This window comes from Aptenodytes patagonicus, chromosome 14 (genome assembly GCF_965638725.1).
Source record: "Aptenodytes patagonicus chromosome 14, bAptPat1.pri.cur, whole genome shotgun sequence".
In the NCBI taxonomy this organism is placed as follows: Eukaryota; Metazoa; Chordata; class Aves; order Sphenisciformes; family Spheniscidae; genus Aptenodytes; species Aptenodytes patagonicus.
In genome coordinates this window covers 6,204,412-6,219,973 of record NC_134962.1, presented here as the reverse complement: position 1 = coordinate 6,219,973, position 15,562 = coordinate 6,204,412, and positions in this window count along the sequence as shown.

Here is a 15,562-nt window from a genome sequence, read left to right as displayed (position 1 = left end):
CTTCAGAAATAATTATCTCAGTTTCCTATACAAATTTTTATTTCAAACATAAATTAAAGTTATTAATTAATACACCGTGGTGTCTGTTCTGAGATATTTAGGTCAGAAACACAAGTAAGCTTTTAGTCAATTAAAAAAAACAAATGTACAGTAGTGCAAGTGTAGAAATATAAGGTCTTCTGGTTCTCTCAGCTCTCCAGGTGACTCCCTCTTTCCACGTTAAATCTAGGAAGTTCAGAATATCTGCAGGTGGCCTAAAAAGACTCTTCAATACATCTTACAGGCTTAGAAGTATTTTCTTCCCTTTATTTTGATTTCAGAAAGTTGACAATGTTAGGCATTTTTTTTTTCTCATCTCATTACTGATGAAACACTTCTGTGGCTGCTTTGCTGCTTCCAGCACTGTTAGCTTTTTTTAATTCTTTTGTTTTGTCTCTCAAATGTACTGTCCTTTGCCACACTGTTCATTGTTTTGTAATTTTAAGATGAATTCATGGAACTGAAAACAAAGCGATTCATAAGATCTTCTCAAGGTCAAAACTAAAACCAATTATAAACTGAGAGTTTACTCAGGACTAACATGCTAGTAACTATGTCTCAATACTGTCAGAAGCAGGGAGCAATGCAAATTTTTACACTTCACAACAATATTGAAGGTTACTTCAGAAGTTTCTAATTCAGATTTTCCAGCAAAAAGACTACCAAACCTAAGCATAATATTTCAGTTTAGGACCAGTTTCTGGTGTGCTAACTCAATCTGAATGGTACGTTAGCCCTTGAGGGGTCCAGTGGAACATGGTGGAACAAATCATGAAGGCAGCACACATGATGAGTAATCACGTTAGACTATATCTGTGTTGCACAAGGAGTACAAGTGAAGAATGGGAAGTGTCTTTCCCAAGCCCTGAAATTTCTCTATATGAGAATTTTCTAGGTAATTTTTTGCTGTTCTAGCAACAGGACTTTCTCAGTTTCCACTTTCTTTGAAAAAATACAGTATTTATTATGCCAGTGACCTGACTGGATCTCTCACATTCCAGATAGCCACATTAAATTGGTACAGTTTTTACCATGAGAAAAAAATACCCCAAATTACCTTGAGCACGTTTATCTACACAGAATAAAGCAGAAGGAAAATTAGTAGTTCAAATTAGGCAAACATTATAGTGAACTGATTTTCTACATCACTTGTGTTCAAATAAATCTAGACTAAGTAGTAAAAATTATTCTCAACTACTCTGAGAGGAATTGACGTCGGGGGGGGGTGGGGGGGGTGGGAGGAGTGGAGAAGAGGAATTTAAAATTCCAAAATAAAAATAAATTCTAATCCAAGACACACTACAGCTAAATCTGATCAACTGTTAAGGACTTTATAACATAGAGAAGCATCTTTATTCTGGAGATTATCCTCCTCTTCTTACAGACGGTTCTCGTCAAGGCACCTTTTTTCCCCACAAAAATGCCTCGTATTGATAATGAAATTCAGTGACAAACCTGTGGGTTCTCCAAAGACAGATTGCACCTTTTGGTGAATTATTGTGTCTCCTAAAATGTGAACACAGACTGTTTTGCTCAACAACTCAAATAGATGTCAGGAACATGGTAGGTTTATGCATACTATTTCTTTCGCATAACACAGACATCTGTAACATGCAGGAGTATATCTCTTTTTAAAATGCATTTTTTTATTAATTTTTCCACGATTCAAAACCATAATTCAAGTAATATAAAAGACACAAAGCACTGAAATCCCACAAAGAACTCCAATAACATGCTATTATGCCTTGAAATTTATGAGATTCATATAACACTCTTTGCATTATGGAAACAATTTTACCAAGATTGCATACAAAGTTTGATACTTAAGTATGACTGTGTTCTATTATTCTCTGTCAGAAAGCAACATTTGGGTATTTTTCCTCAGCATTAAAATAAAATTGACAGAATTCAGTGATGCGTGGAATCAAACAATCATCCTTTTACCTTCAAAGAATCTTCAGTCTGACCCCTAAGTCTACACTTCTGACAAGGAAAGTGAAATGGCAGAACATATCCTGGTGGTGACAATGAAAGGAAATTGATTGCTAATATGAAATAGGTCACCTTTATGACTATGTGTCAGCTGCAAGCAAGTGATAGATGCCTAGGAGAGATGTTTCGCCCTACAGATGTATGAGTGATACATGAAAATTTTCAAGCAGAAGCTGCTTGCATAAAAGCCAAAGAACATAATGAAGAGGAAGTGGTATCTGACCTTTAGAGGGGAGAAAAATGGAGAGGGATTGTGTAGCTGACTGATACTTTTGTAAAAATAAAAAGTTCAAGCTGCACTGTAGTCATATTGGGGCTTGTTCTTTTTCTTGTACAAATTACTATTTTACCTGTGATCTCCGAGATAACATTAGTTGAAATAAGAGGTGCAGGAAGGGTGGAAAGAGTTACAATATTACCCTAGGACTCTGTAAGTATAGACATTTTGTTATTCTTCCATGTTTTTTTAATGACAGTGGGTGCATCATATGCTGTCTGTATAAACAATAAACAAAGGTAATTCTAGTTCCTTCTTCTCACACATTGCCTATCTTACCTAATTACATCCTATGCTTTTTACAATATGGATGTCTCCTACAGTCTGCATACAGTGCATACACAATAGTTTCCCCCCCCCAGGCTGTTGGAAGAGAGGTGGAGTGTGTCTCTGAAGCTAGGAGATGCTCAAGGAAGCAAAGGCAGGGAGCATGGTGAAGCAAGCTCCTACTCGACCAGGCTCTCTATTGGCCTCAAATTCAAGGATGGCCCCTTCTTCCATGGGACTTAATTTATACTATTTGTCAAGAACAAAAGAATGTACAGATTAGTAGCTCAGTATTAATCAGCTGCAATCAGCCTCCTGTCATTCTACTCCCACAATATTGAAAGCCCTTTTAAAGAATCAGTGCCTTGGAGCTCTGGATAATCATCATTTAATATTTGAAACCACCATTCAGGAGGTAACTATCTGTCAACATGTCACTTTACCTACTAATAAAACAATTCTTCTATTGTACCTGAACTTAAGATTCTCAAGGTGTTTCGGAAACAGTAAGCCTTAAAATTCTTATGGGATTCTTGTGATTTCCAGTGAAAAGTTCATTTGGGGGCCTCAATGGTTACCTGATTTATGGAAAGAACTCAGTTCTGACCAGTGAAAATTAAATCTCTTTAAAAGTATGTGTAGTTTAATGCTTAAAACTTGAAACACCAAAAGTGGTCATTCACCTTTAAGTTTAAGCCATAGTCTGTCGGTAGTTACTAATGCTGTCTGCTGGATCACCTATTAGACACAGAGCCTTCAGAGAACACAAAATATATCACATGCAAACAGAATTTGTAAAATGTTTTATGCTACTTGATCATAACCTCAAAAAAGTATTGATTAAATTTAAGATATAAAGAAAAAAATGCTAATGACAGATAGCAAGGCTGCTGAGACATCAACATTTAAAAGCACTTTGCTGAGTTGAGTATTTCTTTTTATCTACCCAGAATTACTTTTGCAAATTTTATATTCTAAAAATACAGGATTAACTGCATCTGTTAGATCAATAGCATTAAGTAGCAATGCTGCCTTCCATAAACACCCAGTCAGTTTTATGAACCAGATTATTAGTAGTTAAATATTTAAAGATGCTTGCCCTTTGGATCTCACTTTGATGCTTGCAGCCAGAAAATACTATCTTCCAACACCACATCCAGGCTCCACAGTGTGGGAGGAAGATTTTGAACCAGTTCAAGAGCAAAATTAATTTTCCATCCTTCTAGACATAAAAAGAAAACCAAGAATATATTCAAAAACAATACTGCACATTTTGGCTCATTATAGATGGTCTTCAAGGAATGATGCAGAATGAACCATATGAGAATAGGCACAACAAATTTAAGAGGACAGAGAGTTAGGCATAAGGATTTGGTTATTGCATATGAGAGTCCTAACATACGGAAAGTAACAGCACAGTGAAAGAGGGAATCAACCAGTCATGCTTCCTTTCTTTGTATTATTTTCTGTTTCATGACTTTCTCTTTCCTCTGCAGTGTTTGGCAACCTCAGTCCTTCTCTGTGTTTTAAGTGCATCATATCTCAATCTTCCCCATGATTTGCTCCCCGCCCCTCTGTTCAGTTTTGAAAGTTTAAAAATAAATGCGTGCCAGGGACCATTTACTACAAGTAACTCCCTGAAACAGTATTTCAATTACATTAAAATGACTGGATGTCCACAAACTGAGAGGGCATAGGCAGCAGCAGAACTAGAGCTGTTTATCAAGAGGATTCCAGGAGCTGATTCAAGAATCCCAGGTATGTCTATGGGAGAGAGGCAGTGAAGGGTAGACAGGGTAATGGTAATGCTTTTACATGGGTCATCTGGTCCTTTCATCCAAAATAGGGTCAATGCAGCAGCGACCAAGGAACAACATATATAACCTGGAAACAGGATTGTCTCCCCGGAATTTTCCCCATTTCCCCAGGGTACTAGTCAGGCTGTGCACTGAAATACAACAGTTGGTTTCAAACAAACTAACAGTAATACTACACTGAAATTGTAATAGACTGAAATCCTGCCTGATTTCCTTTCACAGTAACCAAGGAACAAACTTAAAGAGCTACAGAGTAAAAATCAAAGCAATCCAATGCAAAAATACAGTATTTCTCTAATTTTTGGGGTCCACTTCTATTTAGAATGATCCTTTTCTCATTTGTCTTCTTCTGTTCCTTCAATTGCATACTCATCTTTGAGGGCCCACCAACATACCTCCAAACCATCTCTGGCAGATGGGACAAGACTCACATTCTCTGGACACAAACATTGTTAAACTTTAAAAGAGCACTTCAGCATCCAAGGCAAGGGCAGCGGGCACCGAGGTGCTGGAAAGGTTGCTTATAGAAATACATTTACAGTGAAATTAGGGAAATCTAAGCTAGACAACATCTGTGAACAACAAAGAAGAAAGTGTAATGTGTGATCAGCCCAGATATGCTGAATTGTATATTGACTCTGCAGGTGATGCTCAACAAGCACTTGACAGCTGTGGAGGATAGGACTGATGGAATTCAGAGAGTGAGAAGGAGTACAAGTGTTAATTAGAACCATACCAAGACTGACTCCCAGAGAGTCACCAAGCATAGACCCCATTTCCAAAAATAAGGGATATATTTATCTAGCACGTAGTGCCCATGATCGCTACTTAGCTGCATTACACAGGAAGCAATCCAATCCGTTCATACATTTGTACGAACTGTACCTGTAAATTAAATAATAAATGTGCATCCCAATAGACTCCCATTGGTTTAAAAACACACTGCATTAGGTTTTAAAGAAAAAAATATGCATGCTAATTAGATGGTTACAGTGATTTCACAGGCAAAAAGGTAGCGTGACACACAACCATTTTGCTGGTCAATGGTAATAAGCTTGTCACCATAACAAATTAGCATATTTGTGTAAAAATGTACATGTACCTGCATACATCCATCTGCACACATATTTCTGTTCCTGTTTTAAAAGTACTTCATACAGTGTCATATCAAAACCAAAAAACGTAGTCAGTACTAGTATTTACATGAAGTCAGTTAAAGTAAGTTAAGATGCCAAAATAGTGCTTTTGTTTCCCTGAGACTTCTCTATCAGTATCTTTCAATTTAAATATAGCATATTAGTTTTCCCTAAAAAAGAGGAAAGAGAAAGAATTGATCTTTTTGTCCCTTGGAATCAAATTATCCCATAAGTATAATTCACATAAAAACAAATTAAGAGGCTGATCAAATGCTCTGTTAACATAATTCTTTAATAATAATATCACTTAGATCTTAAACTGCTTAATTAGATTTCAGTCATTGCAATCAACAGCCTCATTGAAACTGTTCATCTATAATTTATACTCTTTGCATTTTACTGTTCATTTTAAAAACAGCATTAACAATAAGAGCCAACAGAAAGTAGAAAAAAAACAATAGTAACAATTAAAACCAAGATGATTTATAGAGATGTTGCACCGTTTAGGTTTTGGGATGAACTTATTTCCTGGTTCACTAAACATCAATGGGAATATTTCAATTGGCTTGAATGGATTCATGATTTCCCCTTAGGAAAAATACATTTGGACTTTAAACACAAATCTAGATCCAGCCTTTTGCATTTGACCACAAATCTGAAGTGAATAAAACAAAATAAGCTGTGCTTTTATTGAAAAGTTGACAAATGAAATAGATCTTTCAGACACACTTGAGGCCTAAACACATTCAGCTTCCATTCATTAATTAGATTTTTCTAGATAATGAAGATGTAAAGAATAGGCCCAGCCAATGCAACATTTGCTGTTGTGAAGTAGTGTTCTTTATTTTAAGGAACACCACGTTTGCTTAGAACAATGTAGATGTGTTCTGTAAAGAAGGCACTTGTGCATTTATGCACATTTGAACGCAACCATGTTCACGGATAACATTTTTTCTGACTGCAGATAGAAATAGGTTATCCAGGGTCAGATGACTTACAGTCTTGGGATAAATTACAATTATATCTACAATGGTAAAGTACAACCTTTGGGCCTGGCCTGCAGGAAACAGAACTCCATATTTTATACCATTCACCCCACAGAGCAAGTGGAATATTAGAGCTCTAGGACTTTGGATAAGATTTATGATGATTGTGGTCCCTCTTTGAACAGAGAATAACTTAATGTTAATGAGACGCATTTTGCTTTTATTCCTATTATTTTAATAGCCAGATCTTTATTTTCCTGTTGTTATTGCAAGATTATATATTTATATATTTATAATTATGCTCCTTTTAAATAAGCAGTGATTGGTTAACACACTGGTGTTTCTTCAATAACTACTTTAGCTACTTAAACTGAACACATTTCACTAGCTTCTTCCTAGCAGTGCCCACAACAGATCCCAGCAGAATTTTAACACCCATCCCTCTAGAGCATTCTGCTGATATGCTCAAAATATATGTGTAAACTAGCAGGCATCTGCTAAGCTACTAGTGAAGTATCCAGTAAGTAAATAAATGCATCTGGGTTGCAGCCACTGAGATTTATAGCACTTTTCCCTGATTTCCTTTTTCACACTACAGTAAATACAGTAATGGTGCTGGCTAATAAACAGCCATAAATCTGCCTTCCTGTTTTTATGATGTTTGCTGATTGAAAAGTAACACTGTGAAATTGATGAAGTCAGTGACTATGAATGCAGGAAGGCTTTGTGCACTTGGGGGGGGGGGCATGTTTTTAGTATATTTGAAACAGTTTATTTTGCAGGATTTTTCCACTCCCACATCAATAAGTTGGGGTTTTCTCATAACCTTCACCCCCTCTATTTTCCACATGCTGTAAGCTAGATTTTTTTCCCTAATAAATTCAACAGATCCAGTGCAGATGTAGAATAGAAAAGGAGGTCTGGAGAGTTTTTTTTGGACATGGCTTCTCACCAACAACTTAATTCGGTTCCCATGAAGTCGTCGGAAAAATTCCTGTAGACTTTCACGAGAGTTGAATTGGGCTTCTGTTGCTTCCTTCCTCCACACTATTTCTTTTGTACCCCCTCTTACATCCTTGAAGAAGTAGGACAGTTTGGGAGCAGTGGTATACAACACACATCTGTTCTTACAACTCAGTTAACAGAGCAGTGCACAAAACTTCTAAAAGTGCAGGAAACATTGCCTGCAGGATCTCTGCAGGCAAAGCATGGCAGAAGCATGCCAGAGATCACCCTTATAAGAATATCCATTCTGTTTCTGTCAACATCTCAAATTTTGCTGAGCCTGATGGGACTGTCCATAAAAGTCAGACGTTTCTTTTCAAGTGATGACACTTTTGATAAAAGTGTAGAAAAGCGATGGTGGTTTTTTTCTCAGACACTTCTTGGTGATAGTATGAGAACTAAATCTGAAGCAAGCAGAAAAGGTGGATTAATTAGACGATTTTATCTTTATCAGCTCTGGAAACAACTTACTTTATCAACTGAAGGTTTGCCACTTCTGTAAGTTGGAAGTGCTATACACGTGTAAGAGGTAGCCCAAATATTAATTAAAGCATTTTGCAGATGTCAAATCTGCAAGCTGTCAAGTGATAGTTACAGGGAATTAGCTGTGTTTATATATCAAAAGAGGGGAAATATTTTTCCTTCCTACCAATGAGAAGATAGATAGACTGTTGACATCAGCCAATGGGAGTACTTTCTTAGCAGCTCATCTAGTCTTGCCTGCGTGCATCATTACCTCCTTCCCTCTTGCCAGAGGCACTAATTTCAGAAAAGTTTAAAGTGAGTTCCTTCAAAGAAAACAGTTAAGACAGGCCTAGCTATGCTGACCTGTAAAAGCTCTCCCAAGAGGAAGCTTAATTTCATTTTGACAACCTTTATCCCCTCCAGAAGTCATGGCTACCAACTTTGCAGACTGATATAAAATGCCCGGGGCTATAGGAACCTCAATACAAAGGAAGAGGTGAGACCTCATGACTGACTGAATGAGAAGTCCCATTATTTTCCTTCCACAAGAGCCCATGCTACAGTCTTACTCATCCCCTCACAGTAAAACATGTACTAATGCTAAAGGGGAAAAACCTCGAATCAAACACATAGCTACACAGTGAGAATGCCCGCAGGAATTGCAAAAGACTCTCTCCTTCCCAGCTATTATTACCTCCTCAGAGCTGCACAAGCCCAGCAACTGCTACACCCACAAGCCAGGTGAATTGTCATGAACTCATTAGAGTTCACAGAATGGGGGGAACATCCATTTTTATTCCTTTTTTGATACTTAAGAATAGGAAATGTGCAAAACAAGCAGTTGTAGAAATGATGCAGGTGGAAAAAGCCTTCTTTTTGAACATGAGAATATTTTACTTTCTATAACCAAATTATATTTTGCTCAATATTATTTGAAACAGGATTTAAACTGTATGTCAGGACCACCATTGGTTTGATTCATATTTTGCAGGAGAAACTAAAACTGTAAATTTCAAGTGCAAAAGAAAACACATCACTGTGTAGCTCTGTAACACTGAAAGGTCACTGCTTGTCTTGCTTTATCCCTGGCATTCCCAGTTTATAATTTCTCTGCCATACATGGATCTCAAGTCCCATTTTTATTAGTGCTAAAATAGACTGTTCTCCCACTGTCACACCATCTGTCTCTTATCCTCCTGCCTCCCAGTATACAGAACATCTAGGAGTTGTTCTGAAAAGAGAAAAAAAGGAAAGAAAGAAAACTATTGTTTTGGTCACACACTCTGCTGGCAACAGCCTGTTTCCAGCAGCGACTGTCCTCAGAGGGACACATTCAGCCTTCACCAGCCCATGACACACATTTATTTAAAAAAACCAAAACAAAACCCTCACTGGTTTGGAATGAGGAGAAATGTGATTTCCTTTCTGCTCTCCCACTGTGTGATTTCAGAGAAGGGCCACTCCTCCCAATATCAGTGCTGCCTTGTTGACATTTCAGGTTCTGTATCGGAAATTTCTCCTGACAAATTTCTGATTCAGCCTGAGCCTGATTCAGCAGCAACAAGACCTGTTCACAGCACACACCAAGAATGGGATTTTCAGAAAGTGACAGAAAACACAATATGGGCTGTTGCTGCCTTTTTAAAATGTACTTTGACTTTAAATCTACAAATGATTTTTTGGGGCTTTTTAATACAGACATCAAATTCTTTTCCCCCCCCCCATATAACAGCCCTCTGTACAAGTAGCAACCTAGGATATTGCAAATTCCACTACGTACTCAAGACAAGATAGAAATTAAAAAGTACTGAGTGGCATAAGTGGGGCAACAGGCTGTTATTACAAGGAGTGTCCTCACGTATAATTTTATACCTACCTAACACAGATACCAGCAGTCACAATCTCATGAAACGAGTTGGATCAGTCACTTTGCATTATGTGTTAGAAATAGCTGTAGACGTTTTTCTAAGGGGAACAGACTGAATGGAAGATCCATCAGCAGGAAAAGAAAAGGTAGTGAGAGTGCATCATTCAGAAGAAATTATCAGGCTGACCATCACCTAAGTCCTGTGAGGTAGTACTAGAGAAGTGAAAAGGACTGAGCAGCACAAGACTCCTGAAACTGTCAGTATGCAGGGTCTCTGTCTACTATATTTAACACATAGAAGTTGTATCTCAAAAGAACATTAACATTTGTTTAGTTCCTGAGTTGGTGAATGAAGACTTAAGATGCCCTCCAGTAATTCCCCTGCTTTGACTACAGGATATTCCAAAAGCAATAGAAGTGTGAGGCATGACAAAGGAGGATGGATAAACTAGATCCAGAAACATACACAGACTTGGAAAGTTCTAGAAGCCCTATTTTCCACTTGTTTGCACATGTGAACCCTTAATAATAAAACTTAGTTTCACAGAAATAAATCCCAGCACCATATGAATCTCTTCCAGTACATGACAGCATCTCATAGCTCAGATTGAGAGGCTGATGGGGCAAAACTGAGAGGGACAGCTTTGAGGAGCTTACTGGGGAGCTTCCATTTGATTTCCATCCACTTCCAGAGCAATACGGCTTCATATTCTCTTTAAGTCCTTGCAACACCCTGTGTTTTTTTTCTTTGGGCTAAAAAAGAATTTGCAATGAAGTCATTTGTCTTTTCAAACTTTCAAGATTTTTCATGGGAAAATAGCACCATCTGTAGGAGAAAATGGACCCAGTTTCATTAAAATGTGTTTCTATTTTCAAGCCATTAAGCAAAAGTTCCTACTTTCTAAGAGAATAAGTATATTAATTTTCAAAGTAGGCTCACGTTTTATCCACAGAGCAAGCCAAATAGACTTTTGCTGGTCTCAAGAAGGAAGGACAATGTCAATCCCACCCCATGATAAGAGAGAAGGTGCTTGCTACTCTAATCACCTCTAACAGTTCAGAGGTAGTCTATAGGCTACAAACCCCAAATTCTCCTTTGGCAGCAGCAACTGAGCCTTTACACACCTCAAAGTGGGTCCTGACTGTTTTTGTCCCAACAGCCATCCTCTAATGACAACTGTCTGCTATGTTTATGTCCAGAGTCAGTCTTACAGACAGTCTGGCCTCCATAAATTAGTCTTCATTTTCCAAAGGACTTCATATGATGTTATGTGATAGACATGACAGTGCCAGATGCTCTGCTGGGTAAATTCTCATGTTCCTAAGGAACTATATTGACTGGCACGAGCCAAGAATCTGTCTTAATACTTATTTAAATAAGCATGTGTACTGGAAATATTCTGTATTTAATAGTGAAGCACTTTCATTTTCCTAGCCTTTTCAAAATGGCAGTATGTCTAACATCCCAATTTACCACACATTTAGTTCTGTTTGCTGACATATTTTGGGGCCAGAAGATAAAAATGCTTTATTTATTCCACGATTAATAGAAAACCATTAAAGGAAATTAATAAAGTCATATCAAACATATATTTCCTGAATGGAAGCTCACCTGTAACTACAAAAAGCCAATGTTTGTAGCTAGTCCAGACCAATCAACACACTGAAGGATGACCATGCTCACAGAACAACTAACAAACAAGTTTTAATTCTGAAACAGTCCATGCAGATTCAACATTCATCTACAGCTGCAACTATAACCTAGCTGTTTTAAAGAAGGTGACAACATTATATACCTGACAGACTGGCACTACATCACGTTTTTGATACTTCCAACCTTCCTGTGCAATGCAAACAGCGGAGGTCAGAAAGCAACTGTTTGAAAGGAAGTTCCAGCAGTCAACTCTGAGCAGGGGCTTTGCAGATCATAGACTCATAGAACAGCCCAAGTTGGAAGGGTCATAGAATCATAGAATCATAGAATCATAGAATCATTGAGGTTGGAAAAGACCTCTAAGATCATCGAGTCCAACCGTCAACCCAACACCACCAGGCCCACTAAACCATGTCCCTAAGCGCCTCATCTACACGTCTTTTAAAAACCTCCAGGGATGGGGACTCCACCACTTCCTTGGGCAGCCTGTTCCAATGTTTCACCACTCTTTCAGTAAAGAAATTTTTCCTTACATCCAATCTAAACCTCCCCTGCCGCAACTTGAGGCCATTTCCTCTCGTCCTATCGCTTGTTACTTCGGAGAAAAGACCGACACCCACCTCGCTACAACCTCCTTTCAGGTAGTTGTAGAGAGCAATGAGGTCTCCCCTCAGCCTCCTTTTCTCCAAGCTGAATAGTCCCAGTTCCCTCAGCCGCTCCTCATAAGACTTGTTCTCCAGACCCCTCACCAGCCTCGTTGCCCTTCTCTGGACACATTCCAGCACCTCAACGTCCTTCTTGTAGTGAGGGGCCCAAAACTGAACACAGTATTCGAGGTGCGGCCTCACCAGTGCTGAGTACAGGGGCACGATCACTTCCCTACTCCTACTGGCCACACTATTTCTGATACAGGCCAGGATGCCATTGGCCTTCTTGGCCGCCTGGGCACAGGCGCCAGGGTCCTTTGGAAGATCATCTGATCCAACCTTTCATAGGAAAGGGAGTCTAGATGAGATTATCTAGCACCCTGTCCAATTGCATCTTGAAAATCTCCAGTGATGGGGACTCCACCACATACCAGGGGAGGTTGTTCCAGATTGATTGTTCTCACTGTAAAAAAAAATTTTCTTATATCGAGATGAAGCCTCTCCTGGTGCAAACTTGTTCCTGTTGCCTCTTGTCTTCTCCACTGGGCTCCTTGTGAATCATTTGTTGAATTTGTTATCGGACTACACAAGAAACAGGCCAGAAGTATCTGTGTGAAAATGAACTCTCCGGCAGACAGCTGAAGCTTCATGACTAGTCTGCATGGGACAGTCTTTCATCTTTGCTAAAAAATAACACTTTAAAATAAGCACCAAGCATTCATTTTTCAAATGTAAATAGATAAAGAAATTTGCTGGTAAGATCACTGCTACCCAGTTGACATTTTACAGACTATTCTGTTTATTAAACTACTTTCACAGGTTCACTAAGGAAATTCTAAGCCTCTCTTCACAAATGAGTAACAATTTTATGCACAGATGATGATACTCACAGCCACATTCAATAGATGTTTACTATTCCCATCCAACTACCACTAAAAGGTTAACTTTACTGCAAAATACCACCCATGGTGGGATAACAGCATTCCTAACCTAACTCAAGAGGTATTTTGTGCACTTAATGAGCATGCACATTCAGTACAATTCATACACCTCCCTCCAAACTCTTTTTTCCATTCACTTCCCTCTCTGTTCAGAAAAGCACAAAATTCACACATGCACTCAAAGGAAGGGCAACATACTGAACAGCTATTTAGCAATGGTGCTAGAGAGTACTTTGCAAGGAGACGCCAGCAAATTCCATGAAGACTGCGAGCCGACCAGTACTGTACGAACATGGCACTGAGCTTGAATTAGTAAGCACTGATGAGACGCATGTCTATTACTTCACATGTGTTCACACAGGTTCTGGCTCTGAGAGTAAAGCAAGCATCTACTGTAACATACGATGCAGATACACCATAAGTCTCTGTACGCATCCATACAGAATAGATGTAAAACTGAATTAACAAACTCAACCTCACGTTCCTATGTAAGCAGGAGACACACAAAGGAAATATAAGGGAATATTTTTAATTTCTAGCACGTCACACAGACAGCAGTATATAGGGGCAGCAATAGTTTGTACAACAGTAAAAAAAAAACCAGGACATTTCAAAGTGTTACACAGGAGAAATAATGATTTGGGGGTGGGAGGGTAAGAACTGAAATGGAGTAATTCATAACTGTTGCAGATGAGTTCTTGGATATCTGAATGCAGCTGACAAAAAAGGAGGGTAAAAAAGCACATAGAGACAAAAAAAATCCATTCAAGCTTGATCCAATGTTCACTGAAACAGTGAGTTGAGCCTTTAAGATCCTGTACCACCATGAGGGCAAACTTATATCAGGCTATTGTTAGAAATATTTTTCAGTTATAGCTAGGAAAGAAGAATCAGCCCCTTCAGTAAAGTTCCCTGACTATTGGCCAAATTTAGTTCTAACATATGCATCCATTATCTTCCACTAAAGCATACACATGCACTAGAGAATTTGGCTCCTTGGTGTGAATAAGTAAAATGTTCAACAAGAAAAGGAGCTGCATAAAGATTTAAAAGATTATTAGTTTCATGTTCTTATTCAATCAGAAGATGAAACATTATGTCAACTGACAGGAATATACTGGCAGTGATAGTAACTATTCTGTGAGCCATTTGCTCTCTAAAGAGAAGAAAAGAATTCCCATTGCTAAATACTCCCTAGGAAAAAAGCCACTACTCTGGGACCGAGCCCTACTTCTACCCTCATCTTGCTGGGCAAGATTATAAAATCATTAAAATATTCTTTTTAAAATACAAGTAAAGTCTGTTGGCTTTGGAAACATTTACAGATTATTTCATGCTGTTTGAAATGTTTATATATGCTGTACCTTATTTCCTAGCAAGAATGTCATGCAATTGTTTGAAAGGCTTAAGGATGCATCATGGCATTCGTTGCTTTTAAATGTACAAGTAGCATTTCAATTAGCCAATAATGGTTTCCTAGGAGAACTAAAGATTCACTTAGAAACACTGCACAGATCAGAAAAGCAAGTCTTCAAGCAAATGTGTGCATGTAGGCATGCTTCTGTCTTTCTTCATCAGATAGTTAGAATAGTGTTGTTATTTGCCCGTGGAACTTGCTCTTCTTAATTTAGCCTTCACATTTCACTGCAGTTTCTATACTGACCTTTATTTCTTAGTGGCAGTTGGACTATGCCTGAAGGCAAAATTTAAGATGCATCCTTGTTCACATTGCCTACAGAAAATCCTTGTGGGTTTTTTTTTTCATAATAGCTGCAACACAACTGCACAAACTGGTAATTCAAGAGATATTCTACTTGGTGTTCAACTGTTACATTGCATCAGATAACATTACTAATGCCATTTTATTTGTCCAGCCTTCAGGTGAGATGTGGAAGAGCATAGCTATTATAAAAACACCATCAGCTTATTCCAGTGGCACAGCTGCTACGTATGATAATGTAAAAAGATGACCCAGCTGAACATGTTAGCCTGGCCCCACAGCTAATGAAGCAGTCATATAGTAAAACAGCTCATAGGAAAAATCATCTAACAAGCCAAAAAGCCAAAATAGCATAATTTGAAGAAGCACATGCAATGTGTTTTCCCCCTAGTCCTAGCTGCTACCTCAAGAAAAGATAATTTCTGTAAAATAAGCCAATCCTGTAATTCAAAGGTAACCACAATTATTTTCAGAACTACACCAACTCCTCCCTGGGAAGTCAGAGGGACATGTAAAATCATTCTCTCCCAATGCTGGTTTTGAAGCTACGGAACAAGATGTGAAGAGTCAAAGATAAACCTCTAGGTTATGCTCCTTCCGAGATCCTACTAAGGGCTAGTCTCACATGAAATGCCATCCTATTCCTTTTGGGAGCATTGCTTTCTGCAGTTCATATGCAAAGTTTATAGAACCAGTTTGCAGACAGAAACTGGGGGGGGGGGGGGGCACTCAAAGCACTAAGCAACAGC